The sequence below is a fragment of the Cyanistes caeruleus genome, chromosome 3, assembly GCF_971803275.1.
Source record: "Cyanistes caeruleus chromosome 3, bCyaCae1.hap1.1, whole genome shotgun sequence".
Classification (NCBI taxonomy): domain Eukaryota; kingdom Metazoa; phylum Chordata; class Aves; order Passeriformes; family Paridae; genus Cyanistes; species Cyanistes caeruleus.
In genome coordinates this window covers 19,630,823-19,648,787 of record NC_141703.1, presented here as the reverse complement: position 1 = coordinate 19,648,787, position 17,965 = coordinate 19,630,823, and the positions used below count along the sequence as shown (strand labels likewise).

At 38.8% G+C, this 17,965-nt stretch overlaps 1 protein-coding gene across 1 annotated transcript in view; it reads right to left on the bottom strand.

Annotated features, from left to right (window-relative positions):
- MID1 (midline 1) overlaps positions 1-14,199 on the bottom strand; it is a 243,958-nt gene extending 229,759 nt beyond the window's left edge. The window contains exon 1 of the mRNA XM_086880108.1: positions 14,039-14,199. The gene's annotated coding sequence lies outside the window, so the exon portion shown is untranslated. The remainder of the gene's footprint in view (positions 1-14,038) is intronic.
- Positions 14,200-17,965: the final 3,766 nt, after the last annotated feature.

The window sequence follows — 17,965 nt, the reverse complement described above, 5'->3', positions numbered from 1 at the left end:
AACCTTGTGTGCAAGATATGCAATTTCTCTGCACCTCTTTGTTCTGAGAGAAAGTCCTTTAATGCTGTAAAACTGGCCAGTGATAGGAATTCATCACAGATAGCTTCTGTACTGGTGCAGGCACACTTGCTGTAGCCAGAGCACCCCATTGCAGTGGGAGTGACATGCTACTTTTCTCAGCATGACCATACATGCACACAGCTGAAAAACAGCAGGTAAAGCTTCTACATTCAAAGAACCTCGTTCCTAACAGGCTACAAGCCTTGCTTAGCCAGAGGTCAAGTTTACCAAATAAACAGGCTTTCAGCAAAGAATGATCAGGTTTCTTAAGGAAGGGAATCACAGCCTGAGCAAAAACAATCTGAATAAGTGAGGACAAATGCTCAGGGCCCCAGACAAGGAGACAGGCTGATGAAGCTATGAATAAATCAGAATGCCATCTTACTCAAAAGAAAGGACTAAAAAGAGACATTGGTGCCCTGTTATTATTCCAGTCACTTTTGAGTGGTAATCATAAGAGTAAAGCGGTTCATAAAAGTAAAGTTCACATGGTTAAGGGCCCCCACATTATAATGTAGACATTTGAACTCATTCCAGGAACATAACAGCATTGTATAAGAAGCTGCCAGTTGTACCAGCCTGACATAAAACAAGGCCCTTCAACTTCCCTTATAGAGTAGTTGCTGCAGAGTTATTTGCCTTATAGGACCACATTTTCCTGCTTCATTGTGCCATAATTCCAACTAGGGTTGGAATTAGACTTAGTGTTTTCTAAAAGTTACTGCAAAGAAAGAAGGCACAGGAAAAATGACTTTTTAGACAAAATCGTTTATATCGACAAAGTTAAAGCTAAATAAAAAGTTTTCCTTTCAGAAATACACTCATTATACACTAAGTAAATTTATTGTGATCTGAAGCAGAGAAAGACAGCACAAAGGAAGACTCACTCATTCTGGCTCTGATAAAAGACTTACAAAAATCACTTGAGATGTGTGTTCTGAGTTCTTCTGAAAAAAAGAAGTAAGATTATTACACAAAATATAACATTAGAAGCTGTCAGGAGCAACTCAAAGCAGCCAGGGACTGGGTCACTTATTCGAGACATGACTCAGGGTTAAAATCTCATATTGTCAATAACTTGCTATGACTCTGTTTTTGGAGCCATCATTTCTGTTTCTCCTCCACACCCTCCATTTCAATGGCTGTTCTAAAGATTGAAGAGCCATTTTATAATAGAGGTATTGTCAAAATTAATCAATCCTTCCAAGAAAATATTTTGACCAACTCATGCTTTCAACAAAAAACAGCAGATGAAAACAAAACAACACAAACCAGAAATATCTAAATAACTCACAGGGGCTTCAGCAAATATGGAATATGGCTATTTGCCATATTTCTGGGTAAGTGGATGAGATGTTCTTTATAGGCAAACTACAAAGCCCCCAGTGGGTTCTAATGTCACCCCATGTAATTAGAGGCACTACATCTATCACCCTTTTTCTCCTTCTCATAACAGACCAGCCATGTAAGTGGTGCAACATTTGCTATTTCAGAGTTTGTTATTTCTTGTACTTTGAACAGTGATTCCATTCCTAGTTAAACTGTCACACAATTCCCCTGAATCTCAAATGCATTATGTATTTTCAAATGAAACACAAAAAAAAAAAAAAACCACAAAAAAACCAAACAAAAAAAAAAACCAAACAAAAAACCCCTGAATATTCTCCAGTAATAGAGTTGGAAGAACTAGTTCACTTACTCTGAATGCTGTAAATTTGGCCCTGCCAGGTGCCTCAGCATCAGCACAACTGTCAAAGTGCAAGACAGAACTGAGACATGGAAACTCCACCACATCACATCCACACCACTGCTCCTCTCAGATCTGCTTTCTGAAGAGCCCTCAAACATTTTGCAGACCTCATTTGCCAACAATTGAGTACACAGTGCTTCACCACTTCCCTTGAAAGACTACTCCATAAATGTTAGTCATACACTGAAGAGGAATTTCTAATTGGATACAGATCTCTCCCAAAAATTGTGACACACAATATATTAATTTCTGTGTGCTGATCAGCGCAGTTTGAATGCTTCTGTAATACTCATTCAACATCCTCTTTGATATGTGCTGGAATGAAATACTGTGAATAATTCCTCTTTAGTGCTTTTGAAGTCTTTTTAGACAGTTGTATTCCTTATAACCTCCTTTTTTTATGGCAGATAAAAAATGCACTGCAAAAGAAATACCATACCACCTATTGTTTCTGTTTTTAATCTTGCATTTTAATTCTAGAACAACATATATGGTGAAGAATCTCTCTTGAAACAGAAAGATGTTATGTCTTTTATTGGAAGGCCAAAAGAACAAATGTCCTTATGTTCTATAAGACACATGAACAGTTGGGTTCATCACAGCAGTATTTTTTACCTGAAGAGTCAAAAGGAAACTGTACTTACCATTGCAATTGTAAATTAGATTACAATTATATCTATCTTACATTAGGGAGAAAAAAGAAACATGTTAAAGAAAAAAAGAATGAGGGTCTTAATATTAGATCCCCTATACTTCAGTCTCCTGCACCTGGGATCTCTTCCTTTAAGAATAAAGTTGGAAGTCACTTTGGAGAGAAGCCAGCTGTCTGGAATCCTTTGTCCAAAATCAAGTACGGGCTTCTAACAAGTCATAACAGAAAAAGGCAAGAATCTTTCACTTTTTATAGTATCTTAAAAGCTCCTTTCTCTTTGCAGTTTCACAGAAACTTAAAAGAGAAATTAAATCAGTGCAATGATAACAGGAAAGTCATGCTTCATTTACAAATGTTCAACATAACCTACAGTGGTTACCAGTGTACTGAAGAAAAAATTCTACTAATCTGAGACCACGAGAAAACAGTGGAAGGTAGTAAAAAGTGAATATAGGAAGCAATGCCTTCACATGCCTTCAGCTCTTACATGTATTTGTTACTGTTGATGAATTTTGATAACACAGAGAGTTCTCATTACACACCTGCAAGTTTTAAAAACAAGGTCAGTCTCACTTCACATGGGCTACGCTATTACTTTAGGTGTTCAGAGCCTTGAAATCTTGTGGTCCCATGAACACAGGGCTCTCTGCTCCCCATAGTTCATATGTTAACCCTTTTTCCCCTAGGAATTGCAGGCAGACTAATATTACTGATCATTCAACGAGAAAGGAATCCTTAGCTGCAGCTGATGTATCACCAGAAAGAATACTCCAAGGGAGTTAGACCATATGATTACAAGGGCACAGAAGAACAGGCCTTGGGAACAGTCCCTCCTAGATGGGAATGTCTAACACTCTCACCTTCCCAGCACTCTGCTCAACAGATCCATCCCCATTCACCCTCTGCTGAAAAACAAACAGTGGCTTAAACTCAAGGCCTAGGAACCAGGGGTAAACAACAGTGGCTTCTTCAGAGTCTGCACCAAACAATTACAGTGAAGGACTGATTAATTTGGACAAAATTTATTTTTTAAAATCCAAGAGAAACACAAATCGGGTTCTATGCTTATACAAATATCTCAGTACCTGGCTGCTATCTTCATGTATCCATAATTCAAGAGACTCAAGCTAATGAAAGTGCCAGAAGCCTATGGAGGCACCTGCCTTTACATGGAGCTTTTAAGGTTTTTGAAAGCCTGTTTTGATTTAGTCTTAGTTTTCCATCTGTCACATTTGCAGCCTCCATGTGGGCAGAAAAATTCCTTGATTTTTTGGGTCAGCATCCTCATAATGTCATGTAAGAGTGATATTAGTTAGACCCACAAAGGGTACCCCCGTCTTTTGGTGACAACTCTTCTCAGAGGACCACAAAGTCCTGATTTTTGTGACATTGTTCTTCCAGAGACACAGGCACTGTAGGAGGGAATAAGTTTATATTCACACAGATGTGTCACCTTGTGGCCATAGCACTGCCTCTTTAGAAGAGGGAAGGTTTCCTGCACACATCTTGCATTTCCTGGGCAAGATAGTAATAAAAGGATAGATGAAACCTAAAGCATCTCTTCTTGGGCTTGTAAGTCACTGAGCTTTGTACATCTCTTGAGAGAATAGTAACTAGTAGCAAGCACACTTGGAAGAAAATTGCAAGCAAACAAAACCATGCACTTGCACTAAAGAAGTGAAGTTTCTGGAAATCAGAAGAGGGCAGCCCATCACCCCCTGTAATGGGGATGTTGTAGGTCTTGTTTTGGGATAGTGGCTGCAACAGGCACAGCATTCAAGGCTTAACATCACACCTCACACACCTTGAAGTCCAGCAAAACCTAGGTTGCAGGTAAAGTACACATCTTTCTCAGTCTAGTGTTTAATTATTTCAGTGGAGGAAAAATGCTGAGACATGGTTCTTTAGAAAGTACAGAATGTTTTTTACTGAATATTGGTTCCATATCTGCACATTATTGTTCAGATTTTCTTTCAGAATATAAAGCCACTGACCCAATCCTGATCTAGGGAAAATACTGAACCTTGCTCAGAAGAATGTCATCTTTCAAACAAACTTTAACTTTAGATGTAGTCTGTCCAAACCTTTTAAAGAGTATCTTCCTTTAGGCAAAACATCAAAAGCTGTGTTGGAATAGACATATGGCTATGCAGTTGCCTAAAATTACTGAATATTTTAGTAGCCTGGTTCAATTTAATTTTTGCAAGTTATTTTTAGATGGAAAACTTCTAAACCTCAGAAAGAGAGTCGTATAGTGATGTTGCCTGTGAATATAAAATAACACACTTCTCCCCCAAGAATATAGTAATTAACAGTTGTCGTAATTATTGCCATCACAAACCAAGTATTTTTCCTAACAGTTACACATTGCCTGCCTGAGACAACGTTCCTTTCCTCTCAGAATAAGGATTGAATTAAGACAGAAACCACTGTGGAAGACAGCAAATTTCCAACAGGAATGAGCAGAATGCATTATGGTATCCCTTTTGCAAGATGGAGTCCCCAGACAACCACATAGTCTTTTCCCAGAGAGCTGTGAAATTCACAGTGACTGTCTCGCCACTTTGGCTAAATACTGGCCTGAAAAAGAGTTCTGAAGAGCAGCCCTAGCTGTGAAAGGAGGAGTGAAGCATATTTCATGAAGCATCAGGTCTGCCAGCGAGAGTGTGGTAGAAAGGTTGTTCTGTGAGCAGATATCTCCCCTGTAACACCTTTGCACCCTCCTCCAAATCAGAGTGAAGTATTCAAAGACAAGCAAACAGATGGACTGATTCAAATGGATGACTGATAGTAAAAAGGTTTTGTGCTAATAAAAAATATTCATCTATATTTTAAAATCACAATAAGAGATAATTTTGCAATTTTAGGAAGGTCAACAGTTCAGCATTTGCCATTTCATGAATTAGACACTAACAATTAATTTAACCATCATTAAGGAATTCATCTGGTAAACAAACCTCATGAATCATGATCTCACAAAGTAGCTAAACTCAGAAATGCTGAGTCATGACAAGGTTATGGGGAAGTATCAAGTAGAAGAAATCAATCTCACTTCCACTTCCCTGTTTTTCTATTTTTACATTCTCCTTTTCCTGGATCATTGCCTTTAATCTGGGACCTTACTGACTGAATGCTGTGCCTTGTACTCTCAGAGAGAGATTAATGGATCTAGCACTGCAGTGAGCAGCATCGACTGACTGTAATCAATGACTCAGCACTGCCACAAACGGGGCAGACAGATTCATTTGCTGCCCACAGCACATCAACAACACATTTTACACAGCAAACCAATTTTTTCCTCCAACAATAACCTTGTCATGTAACCATCCAGTCCACCTCCTACTTAGGTTCAGTGCTGAGAACAGCCTCCTCTCTTCTACTAACATAATCCCCACATTTATTTACAGTAGTTATGTTCTTGCTTACTTTACATCGACAGAGAGTGTGCTGTTCCAGTTTTCATGGCTGCATCACAGGAGCTACATAGTAAAAGGAATGTATTTTGTAGAGTAAATGGAAGTGGTTTCACATGTGTAACTATTCACATTTTTACCATTATTTTATTAGGTTTTGTATTAATTAATTCATGTAGTCTGTTGTTACTAAATGCTAGTATTAAAATGGGAGTCTAGGCAATAACTCTTGAGACTAATAAGTGGGTAGAAGCTAAAGTAACACAGCCATTCAGAGCTCCCAGACTCTAAATCAGTGAGTCCATGGTATTGTAATCAGTAAAGAGGGTAGCAGTGGATCCCAGTCCGAGGCTGAACCTGCTCTTCTTTGCAGCTGAGGGCCAGCTGTGAGATGCCAGTCTCACTGCTGATCTACGAGCACCTGAATAGAGTATGGAGGCATAAAGTGAACATGAAAGGAAAATGCAGGCCCAGCTGAATCACTGCTAAGGTGTTGGGACATGGACATGAGTCAAGTTGGGGTCTGAAACTGGAAAATATTTCCAGATTTCATGCTAGGGACACGGCCAAAGTCATAGCAAGCAACGACAGCTGTAAGTTTGAAAAGGTCTTTGTGGAGTCATTCCCTGCTCACCATGAGGATCAAAGACACTTAGATCCTCCACAAAAAATATTTTGTTCAGTCTGAAAAATCTGCAAAGACTGACCTGGCAGCTTCTTTGGGTAACCCATCACAGTGCCTAAATACCAGCTGTAGAGTTCTTCCTAAAATCTAATTAAACCCACCATTACTGCAAATTGCCTTTTGTTCCATCCTCAGAGATGAAGAACAATTAATTGCTGTCACATTTATAACCATGTCTGTGTTATTTATTCTCTTTTCTAGACACCAATTCACCAAGCTGAGCTCATGCAAGTGGCACTTTGATGGGAAAAGCGATGAATTGCCAGATTTGAGGGTGGCTGCTGCAACTGGATGTGTTCACCTTTTGTTCTCATATGAAGGCAGCAGTGGGCAGCAAGAAAAGCTCAGCTCCTCCTTGGACCTCTGGTTGAAGGCAGATGGACAGAATATTAGTTCATAAGATGCTTACAAACACAGGACACAGTGGGAATCCAGACTTTCAATAAAACACAATCTATGCAACCTATGTCACATTTCCTTAGTACAATTTTTGGTTTGCTTTCCATTAGTCTTTCTCTAGTTTGTTTGTGTATTTCTTAAAGTATCATGTATAAAACTGGATTAACAATTCAGGGTGGTGTTTATCACAACAGAACAGGGGGAAATGGTTACCTTTAATCCTCTTTTTCATAATACCTTCAGTAATGACTCCCAGAATGACTTTCACATTTCAGCATTTTTCCTCATCAGCGACTTGCATTCATTTTCTAATTTGCGGTAGCCCACAGATACTCCTGCTGACTGAATTATTCCCCATTTTCTATAAATAAATTATATTTTCTTCTATGACTATAGAAACTCATGCTTCTTTTGATTCCATTATATCTTCTTGATTTCAGACCAGCTTGCCAGCTAGTGAAATAACTTTCAAATTTATTTCTACCTCCCTCAGCTTGGGTGTTGTACTGGAAACTTGGCAGATGATCCTGACTCCATCAATTAAACTTTTTGGTTTTGCAAGCCTTTTCTAGAGAGCTTTTTGTTTTAATTTTTATTATATTATAGCAGTTCTGCATACCAACTTTAAAATGTCTGTGGGGTAATAAAGGCCTTTCAGCTGATGGTTCTGCTCAACTGTAATCTTCCATTTTCTCCTTGTGTTTTGTTGCTTTCGTTCTCATGTGGCAGAGAAAATGTCCAAATTGGACTCCTCATGGTACAGAAACATATGAGTAAAACCTTCAAGGCACATTTGCTTAATCTCCAAAATTAAAATGGAAGCTAACAACTGTAAGTCATTTCACTCACTTTCATTTATCCAAACCAAATTTTGTGAATTCCAGCAATGTGGAATGATACACTCTAGAACCAATATAGCAGGTCTCTGAAATATCCATGTACTTATGGGGCATTGCTGAAAAATTGCTGAGATCAACAGCTAAACTTATTTACAAATCCAGATAACTTTTCCATTAAAGAGAGCACCCTAGAACATTTGTAGTGATATAAAAATGCATGTTTTTTCTTACAAGTGCTCCATTCATACCATAAACGTGGTGAGATTCTATAATGAAGGATATAGAGCCTTCATCATTTTCATCCAAACCACTAAAAACCATTAAAATATGAAATACTTGCAAGCCTAGACGTGAACTTGTCACTTTTCTCTTCTGTGTATATCATACATACCATTCTTTAGGCCATGAGCTTTATTGACACAACTTCAGGCTTATTTATTAAGCCAACCATACGTGCTCATGGAGTCCAGTGATTCACATCATGTAAAAACTGAACATCTTAAGCAACACATGTGCAATAAAAGCAAACAGATGTTTGCAGTCTAAGCTTGCATTAACGGTGGTGGCATGGCAACATATCAAAGGCAAAATGCAACATGGCCAGAATTTCCCACTGGAGTGCTAAGCACAGCTATGGAACTCTGAACCCACAACCAATAGGATATCCCAAACCACCCAGGGTACATTGCTGTACTTAAGGTAAGAATTCATAACTAACTGCTAATGCCTAAACTCCCCAGCTAAAACCAGACGGAATTTCCCATGAAGGAGACAACGGAGGTATGAACAGTATAGTAAAACAACTACTCATTTTACAGAATTAACACAGCAGGAATATTAATGTTGTTTCGTACACAGTGAAATTAAATTTGTCCAAAAAAAAATCCACCCCAGGAGGCCGGATCTGAGGTTTTATATGGAATTTTCCAGGCCAGGCAGCTACAAAACAGAAATGTTAGAAACTCAGTAGCAGGAGCACATGCATCACTGGAAGAGCACAGCAGACAAGTCATGACACTTTCAAACTAATACCCCAAGCACTCTCCAAGCCAGTGTGTCACCAAGCAGAGCACCCTCAGCCCATTGCTATGACTGGAACTGTGCACAAGGGGTCAAAAATGGCCTTTCTTTCATAACACTGAATGTGAACATCATGAATGCGAAATGAAGCTGAACTTAATATAATGATACCTAATGAAAGCAACTGCTTTTTTTTTTTTAAATACCATCTCCCTAAACCCAGCTTTCAGAGGACCAATACAAAAACATTTCACTGAGCAAAACTACTAAACAAAAGAGAGAGTGCAACTTAACTTCTACCCTCTAATGGACCCATAAATGGAAGATCTCAATTTGTTCAAGGAAAATCCTGAGTATTAACTGTTTTACCTAAATGCTAGTACCAATTATTCCAGTCTCTGCACACAATCACATGAAAATAGTAACTTTACTAAAAAAATTCAGCAGAGATTTTAGACGCGTATGAAATTGAACATGAAGATCCATAGATACCGGTAGATAAGGAAACATGCATCTGCCTTTGTAAAGATTTTTAGACTCAAGTACATTTCTAGATATCTTGCTGAACATAAAACCTATTTAATGTGAAAAAAAACATTAAAATATGGACTCACACAAAATTTGCAATGAAATATTTGTCTTCCCTTGATTACTTGCTATACCACCAAAGCCTAGACTTAATGTTAATATTTTTAATGAAAGAACAAAAAACAAAAACAGCAGGGAAATACATCCTATGCAGCTGGTAAATTCAGACCCTAACACAGGTTGCATATTTTTAATACCTTCCCCTTATGAGTCCCAAAGCAGTGTGTATTCTAAAGCTCTAACCCTTACAAAGAGTTTTGAAGCATACCGTGGAATTAACACAGAAAAAAATTTAAGATTTAAATGATAAGCTACTACTTGCTTATAGTCTAATAAGGCTACTTGCAGATAACACAGGACTAGAGAATTTGTGGAGGCTTAATTTTCAGCCCAGTCGTTTTCTCAACTTTTTGGAATGAATAAACACAAAGGAAGATACATCTTCATCACAGACTTTTCATGCTTTACATTTCCCAATCCTTTTTAATTAAAATACTTGCATTTTTCCTGTCCTAAACAATTACATTACACAATAGTGAACAAATATACAGATGTCACAGACTTCCAATCCAGAGCACAGTTTTGTTTTAATGTTCTCTCATCTAAGAAAGTGCCTTCTTAAGCCATTCCTCAGCTCCACACTGTCCAGCTTTTTGCCTCCTTCATTTTCATGACTCTTAAGCACTCATGCTCACAGGAGCTGTAGTGAATGGAAAGCTAGGCCAGAGGTTTCTCCTGAGGAACATGTCATCTCAGTTTTAGGTTGTGGTTGCAGACTGCAATCATCATAAGTGCATCCTGAAAGTGGCACAGCAGAGCCAAGTGAGGCACAGCAGTACAGGGACAGCTGCCGGACTAGAAAGCCCAGCTCAGATTTGGAATGATATTTTTGACTTTAAATTCCAAATACACTTACCAAAGGCTGAGAGAAGAGAGGCAAGTTTTAAAAAGGTTAAAAAATGTTAGGCAACACACACACTTTTTGTGGATCACATGATCTCTAGAGAGCAGCATTAGGCTGATGAACTGGGCAGACAGATAAAGATGCTCTTCCTATAATTCCTCATCATTCATCTTCAAAGCCTGTGTTTTACTTCATGCAATACTATAATTCCTCATCATTCATCTTCAAAGCCTGTGTTTTACTTCATGCAATACTGTGAATTCTACAGGAAAAGTGATTTTGCCTTGCTCTCTAGACACCCATCTCCATCTTGAGTTATTCTTAGTGTTTTTGCTTAGAGGTCTTCAACTGCAGATAGCAATTTTCAATTAGGTATGTGCTTCAGGGGAAATAAGGAATTTACTAAGGTCACTTAAGGGCAATGAAATCACACACGCCACATAAAATGCTTACACTACAAAATGATAGCATAATGGAACGGTAAAGCCTTAAACAAAATCGTAAAGGGAGCATGCAACTAGTGCAGCATGTTCTTTTATTATTTCAAGCTCTCCAGTTACACCTTTAAAAAGTTAGTCTTTACTTTTTTTTTTTTTATTTTTAATTTTATTGAATATGTGTAAAGATACCAGGAAAAAAATATGATGTACCAAACTGCCTCCTGACAATGTGTAAGAGCACTTAGCTTCAAATTAAGTGCAAATCAGAAAATGAAAGCAAAAAATGAGGTGATGGATGCAAGTCAAGAAAACCTACAAAAAAGAAGTGCCCCAACTTTGTTTTTAGGATGAGCAGATTACTAAATGTGGAAAAATGTTAAAGACATTTGGTATGTCCTTTGCTTTCTAAACAAAAATGTTATGTTAAATACATAAAACTCTTCATGATTTTTAAGTGACAAATTAATAACAATTCTCGTTAATTAACCCATCAGTAACACAACAGAAAGGCAGAAAATAATTTTGGCTCTTTATCAATATTATCAAGTCCAAGTATTTCTGCTTTACTTCAGTCTTGCCTCAGTTACACACCTAAAGCTGGCACCACAGGTGTGTGCACAGACTTGATGTGCTCATTGCCTTCATGTGGGTTCAGCACATTCATCCTCAAAATATGCAGTCCAACACAACACCATCACTGCACTCTGATCACAGTTCTGCCATTAAAATCAATACAAAGAAACCCTTGAATGAATGAAAAAAAAAATAATCCTTAAACATAGTCAGAATGCCTTCAGCTCTTTCTTCTCCAATCAGTGAATAAATCTCATCACCTATTAACATGGGTTAGAGACCCATGCCTAGGGTAGCAGGCTGATTTTCAGGAGTTCAAGCCAGAGAACAGTCATCCAGTCAAAGCCTGTGGATTTTCTCGTGATTTTAGATAAAGCACAAGGTCTATTCCGTATCTTAAATGGGATAAAAATATTTTAAATTTTACCTACTTTGAAATTATTTTCTCACTGTAAAATAAAGGCATAAAATTTCCCTGGGATATCTCTCCCAGCCTTCAGCTCTGCTCTGAAAAGAATTGGCTTTCTGTGCATCCAGATCAATGGAAATTTCTGCGGCACCACAGGCACAGCTCCCCCAGTAGCCCGGGGCAGAGAGTGGTTTTAGGCAGGTCCCCCTGATGCTGCAAGCTCTGAAGCATCATTACACATCTCCTGTGGGTGGCAGAGGCAGGCACTGAAAGGGGTGAGAGGCAGCTCCTCCCCTTGTGTCCCTTGAAAGGGTCACACCACAGGGCAGGCAGGCCAGCCTGGGCCAGCCCAGCACCAGCCCTGTGGCCACACAGATGGCTGCTCAGATCCTGGGACACTGTAAGCTCATGTCAACCCAGAATACACTGAAGAGACTTTGAACCACGTTTCTACCTTGTTTGGCACTGGGAAATCATAAGACCATTAATGATTGCAACATGGCTAGACAGACTGATGGGGGCAATGCAATTTCCTGCAAAGGCTTGAAAAAGGTGATTTAAGAGCATGTTTCCCTGGAGTCTTCTCTTGCCCTTTAAATTTATGCTTTACTAACAGCCCTGTTAAAAGTCCTTTCTCTGTACTCCTTTTCAATTCAAAATAATAAAGATATTCCACAAAACCACCAGGATGAGAAGTGAGACAAGTGAAATTTATGGTTCTGGTCTACCAGCCTTGCTTTCTTTGCTGTGGCAGCTTCCACCACAAACAAAATTCATCACAATGAACCCATTAGCTTCAACCCTGGAATAGGTATTTAGGAACTTGTTATGTACTTTGTGGTGTTGAAGCTCCTGTAAAAGTCTCTACTGAAACTACCATAGTTATCCTGTGTCATTCTCATCAAAACCTAACTCAACATTCTAAGTCAGGAGTCAACAAAAATCTTACACAGAAATGAATTAGAATCTCTATGAACACAAGTGACTTTTAATTCTTTCTTTATTCTGAATTGATTTTAACCAGGTAATACTATATTACTAATCTCAGGGAGACATTAATTTATAAAAGTTACAGCTATTTTTAAGGAAGAGGATTTTTAAATGATAATCATCTTCATTGTAAGCTTTTAAGATCCTGGGAATTTTACTTTTCCACTTCGATTGCAAGGAGAGATGTAGCTCCATCTCCCATAATGAGTGCATTCACATGCCTATGCACACATCAATATGAATAGCCATGAAAATAAGAGGAAAGTAACCATATATCTATGAGTCTCTAAAGTCAGAAAAACAAAAATCATTCTGAAAATGCACTCCACCTGTTTCTGACTAGTTCTCTGCAACTTTTTTTCCTTAGAAGGTACTCCAAGAGATCAACTGAAAATACTTTTCCATTCCTGTGTTTTACATCATAATGGCAAAAAACTTAAGTAAAGCTCCACATTGAACATGCTGCTACTTAACAGTGACTGTCCTGATGGACTGCACACCAGTATTCTTACAGCCAGAGACCTATTGGAAATTTGTTTTCAACTTTATTTTTCATTATGTCCTGACTAAAATCTTCAGGGAGAAATATCTCCATCTTTGTGAGGATTTTACTGAAAGCCTGTTTTAAAAATGTTATCATACTGTGCAAATACTTCCTAAGAAATACAAATCCTGGTTTTGAACTGGGCAATCCCTATTGTAGTAGAACCTGTTTAGCTTATATTTCCTATAACAGTACCTGAAGTTTATTTTTCAACTCACTGCAAAATCTTTATTGCTACAGGAACTCCCTGTATTGTAACAAACACATTCCAGCTACGCTGATTTAACTGCATTCACACACATCCAAATAAAATACACCGAAATCCTAGACATGCTTAAGGAGTGCACCTTTTGCAAAATGTACATTTTAAGATTAAAAAAAAACAAAACAAAAAATCACCCAAGTAACAAACACGTCAAGAACTTTTCCCAGTTATGCTACGCTGATAACACCATGGATGTGCAGTGCTTCAGCCAACTGACCAAAGTATCTCAGCTTTATTTCCCGAGCTTACATCTGTGTGCCACCAGAGCTAAGAAAGTTTGAGAATCTCTGCAGTAAAACGAAGGTGTGTCGGGCTTGGGAGCACAGGGGATGTGGAGAGGGAACTGACGGGAGCTGCTCCGGCAGCAGCGCCCGCTCCGCTCCGCAGCCGCACGGAGCTCACCCGCCGCGGCAGAGGGAGCAGCAGCTGGAAGGGCAAAACCTCGCTCCGACCCTCTCCGCACCCCGACCCCGCCACCCCCCAGCTGCGAGGACCCGCCTGACATACCTGCTTCTCCATGTTTGCCCCTGACAGCTTTTTTTCTCTTTTTCCGAAGGAGCGGGGGGACAGTCCTTCCCTCCTCCCTTCCCTGTGCGCGGTGCGGCCGCCGGGGCTGCGCTCGCTGCGGGGCCGCCCCGCCCAGCGCTCGCCCCTCTGCAGGCACCGGCAGCCCCGCCAGGGCCAACAGGTTTCCTTATTTAGGTAAACACAAACTGCATTCCTGGGGACAGAGGCTAACTGCAAGTAAGCTCAACTTAGTTAACTCCACAGATACCAAATGGGTCCGGGTTGCCTGGAGTTTGCTTAGCACAGCCTGGTGAAGGGTCTTCAGAAGGGAGAACAGCTTCCTTGCAGTTTAGCACCAATTTAGTTATTCCACTACTTAAAGCCGTAGCAATACTGAGCACTATGTTCACATTACATTAAACACTTGACAGTTTTACAGAACACTGAGCCTGCATTTTCATCCTAGAAAATTGGAGGTGACAAAGGTATGTGCGTGTACTACAAGGTGACAAGGTTTGTGCACACGCTTTCTAAAAATGTTAAATAATTCCCACAATATTGAAGTTTCCATATAAAGATTATCATATATCAAGTGTTCTGTGAAAAGGACATTAGAAAATGAGGATTGCATTACTAGTGGAAAGATGCAGTGTAAGAAAGCTTGTTTTACTCTTTCCCAGTTCCTTTTTTATACGATGTAATGGTTAAGCATTTGGTGACAGATCTGTCTTTGTCAGGGATGTGTGATTGCAATACATTAACAGACACACCCCTACCTAAACAGGGAAACAGAGATCAAGGAAGTACCAAGAACCAGCCTATGCTGCGCTCTGAAGAGCAATGACATGTGTATTTCAGAAATTTTTTTCATCACCTTGACTGCTCACTACTTTCTAACCATTTTCTGCAAATACAACTTGCTTGTCTGGAAGAGCTTCAGGAGGCAATTAATTAATTAATTACAGGGAGAATAATGTAATATGTGTCACTTTATTATAGTCAGGCAAGATTCACTGTTAGTTACCGCTTTTCTACAAGCCAAAACACGGTTGATATGCAGGGGGAATTAGACAGCAAAAAGCATGAGGATAGGGAAAAAAGCAATTAAACAAATGATGTACAAACATAAAAAATATGATTGAAAATGAGAAAATTTTCAAGATTTAATAAAATTATGAGCAGATGACTTAAAATAAATACGAGCTCTAAAATACACAAGTTTTTTTTTCATTCTGTCCCCAGATATATTGTCTATAACTCAAAATGCACAAGAGACACAAATTTGGCTTCCTGGTGACCGATGAAGTGTGAGAAACAGCAGTGTACCACCCAAAAGCTGGAAATTATCATTATCCAGTGGACTACAGCATTTCTTACTGCTGCCCAATATATGACTTGAAGATCATTAAATAATATACTGCACAGAAAAGCTATTCCTAATATCAATTCCTAATGGTTTCAATACTTCTTGAGTTATAATTTTCCTCTTTCCCTGAGGCATAAACATTCAGCCTCATGATACTGGAGGAGTTTGGCTTAGAAGTTGAGAAAAATGAAAAACAATACCAATAAAAATTGTAAGACACACAATAAATACATCTAAAATAGTCTCTCTATACAGTATATAGGGAATTAAGAATATGTAGCCAAGGGCTTGGTGTAATGATCTTCATTCAAGTCTTTTGGGACAGATAATTCACTTGTGGCTCCACTGCATAAGAAGAGGATCTTGGCCTCGCCAAGTTCATGCTCCCGTGACAAAGCATTTGCACTGGACTACACAGCCAAGTATTCCCTTACCACCAGTGATCTCATGACCAGTTCCTGAATGAGTATCAGTTTTTTTGCATGAGTCAAGCCAATTAAAATTCATCAGATTCCCAAAACTGCAACAACAAAGGTGTTTTCAGAGGGCTACTAGGCTAATAGTAGATTAGACAGTAGATATTACTTCAAGTATAGTTGCCAGTCTGTCTTTAGGCTAGCACTTTTCTGTTACTCCACCCACACCCCATAATAAACATCACCTTCATTTATCTAAAATATTCCTTCAATTAAGGATTTTACCACCGCTTCTCCAGTGCCCACACATGTGCTTTACTTACCCTAGTCTCAAGCTGAAAACTCAACTAATTTTCATACTCTACATCTGACATATCTGTTTACCTCCTGACATATCTGTTTACCTCCATCTTTTTACCCAAGAGATATTGAGAATCGATCAGGGGATCTAGGCTCTTACAGCCAGGCATGAAATCTCATGCATTACTTGCTGGCCCCCAAGCTGTGATTTCATTAGAATGCTGGCAAAAGCAGGAAAAGTTTCCTCGAGTCCTGCATGTGCTACATTTGTAAGACTGAATCTCTTTGCTTAAAAAATACTTAGAGTAAATTAATCATTTATTCCTCAAACTAAGTCAGAATGAAATTTATTTATATTTTCACTGCATGTCTCTACTAAAGCATCAACAGCAGTTAATCATAATAGATGTCATAGATTATTTTTTTATTTCTGAGTTCTTTATTTTTTTAAGAAAACTATATATAAGCCTCAAGCAATTCAGTTAATTCTTGAAGGTGAGAGTAACCTAGGCTTATTACCCCCATTTACTGTGATGTCACACATACATATCTGCATGTAATGCTAAGACTAATTACCCTGAAACCATCCTATCCTTTTCTCCAGGAAGAGGTCTCACAGATTTGAGCTTGTATTCTGAATTAGAGGGTATAAGAAAAGATCTGAGCAGACCTCTAGAATATATTTGGTTTAATGCTAGGAATTAAAAGTTTCATTAGAAATTAATGCAATCAGTGATGAATTGATGACGCAATTTTCTTCACTACTGTGCTCCAAGCTGCCCCAGCAAAAGCCCAGCATTAAATAGGCAGTCTCATTCAATGTGTCATTAGGTTGTTTCCTGTGCACAACCCATACAAACAGTTTATTGGTGTTAGCTTAGTCCCTGCTGTTTAGATAGTACCTCTTGGTAAGCCAAATGACCTTTGTCCAGCAGAGCCAAGAATCCCAGTCCTGAGCAGAGCCTTGGTTATAGATCAGTGAGTTACTCTGCATGCCTTACTAGCCATACTGGCTTCATCTTAGAAAGTTGTTTATAAGAAATGCCTTATCTTATGAAAACATTGATGGATTTTCCCTCTCCCACTTCAGCCCATTTTTAAAATACAGTCATGTCATTCTGTGTTTTTGTACCAGAAAGATAAACCTAGTGTAAATTTTAATGGTGAATTTTGATTGAATGGAATAGGCGGAAGCACTACACCAAGAAATGCATATTAAACAAATGTTAGTTTCCCATCATCTTGCCATGAGTCTCTAAATATCTGCCTTCAACTTTTTCCCTATTAAATGCTCAGGGTGAAACACAGCAGGTTTAGTCTCCTTCCACTGAATTCTTACTCAGTAACAAGGTTGGCTTCTGAAGTTCTTTGTAGGCTGAAATTGTCCACACTTGAGTGGCTAAATAAATTGGCTCAATTTAGCCAGGTAAGTATAAAGCAACAGAAATCTCTCAGGTTTCACTGCACAGTGCTGTGGCTGCACGTTTTCCAGAATCAAGCTGTTAATGCATTCTCTAAGTTCTAATTTCTTCCATGCAATGGCAACACTTCCTTTCGCTTTGATACAGGCACGATTTCATACCTCATCTTGGTATCTGCATCTTTACATCTTCAGTTTCCCTCAGAGATGTGCATCACTGGCATCCCACAATGTATGTTCTGTTTAGGAGGGTGCAACAAGATCATTCATTCAATAGTTTATTGTTTGTTCTCAGCTACATTACCCAGCCCTCAAATCAAGTAACGTGCTCAGCTAGAATGGGAGCAGTGAGTACCTGAAAAATGAGGTAGATTCAGTTCTAACAGCCTTTGTTTCACATACAAGTCTCTTCAAAGATATGCAAT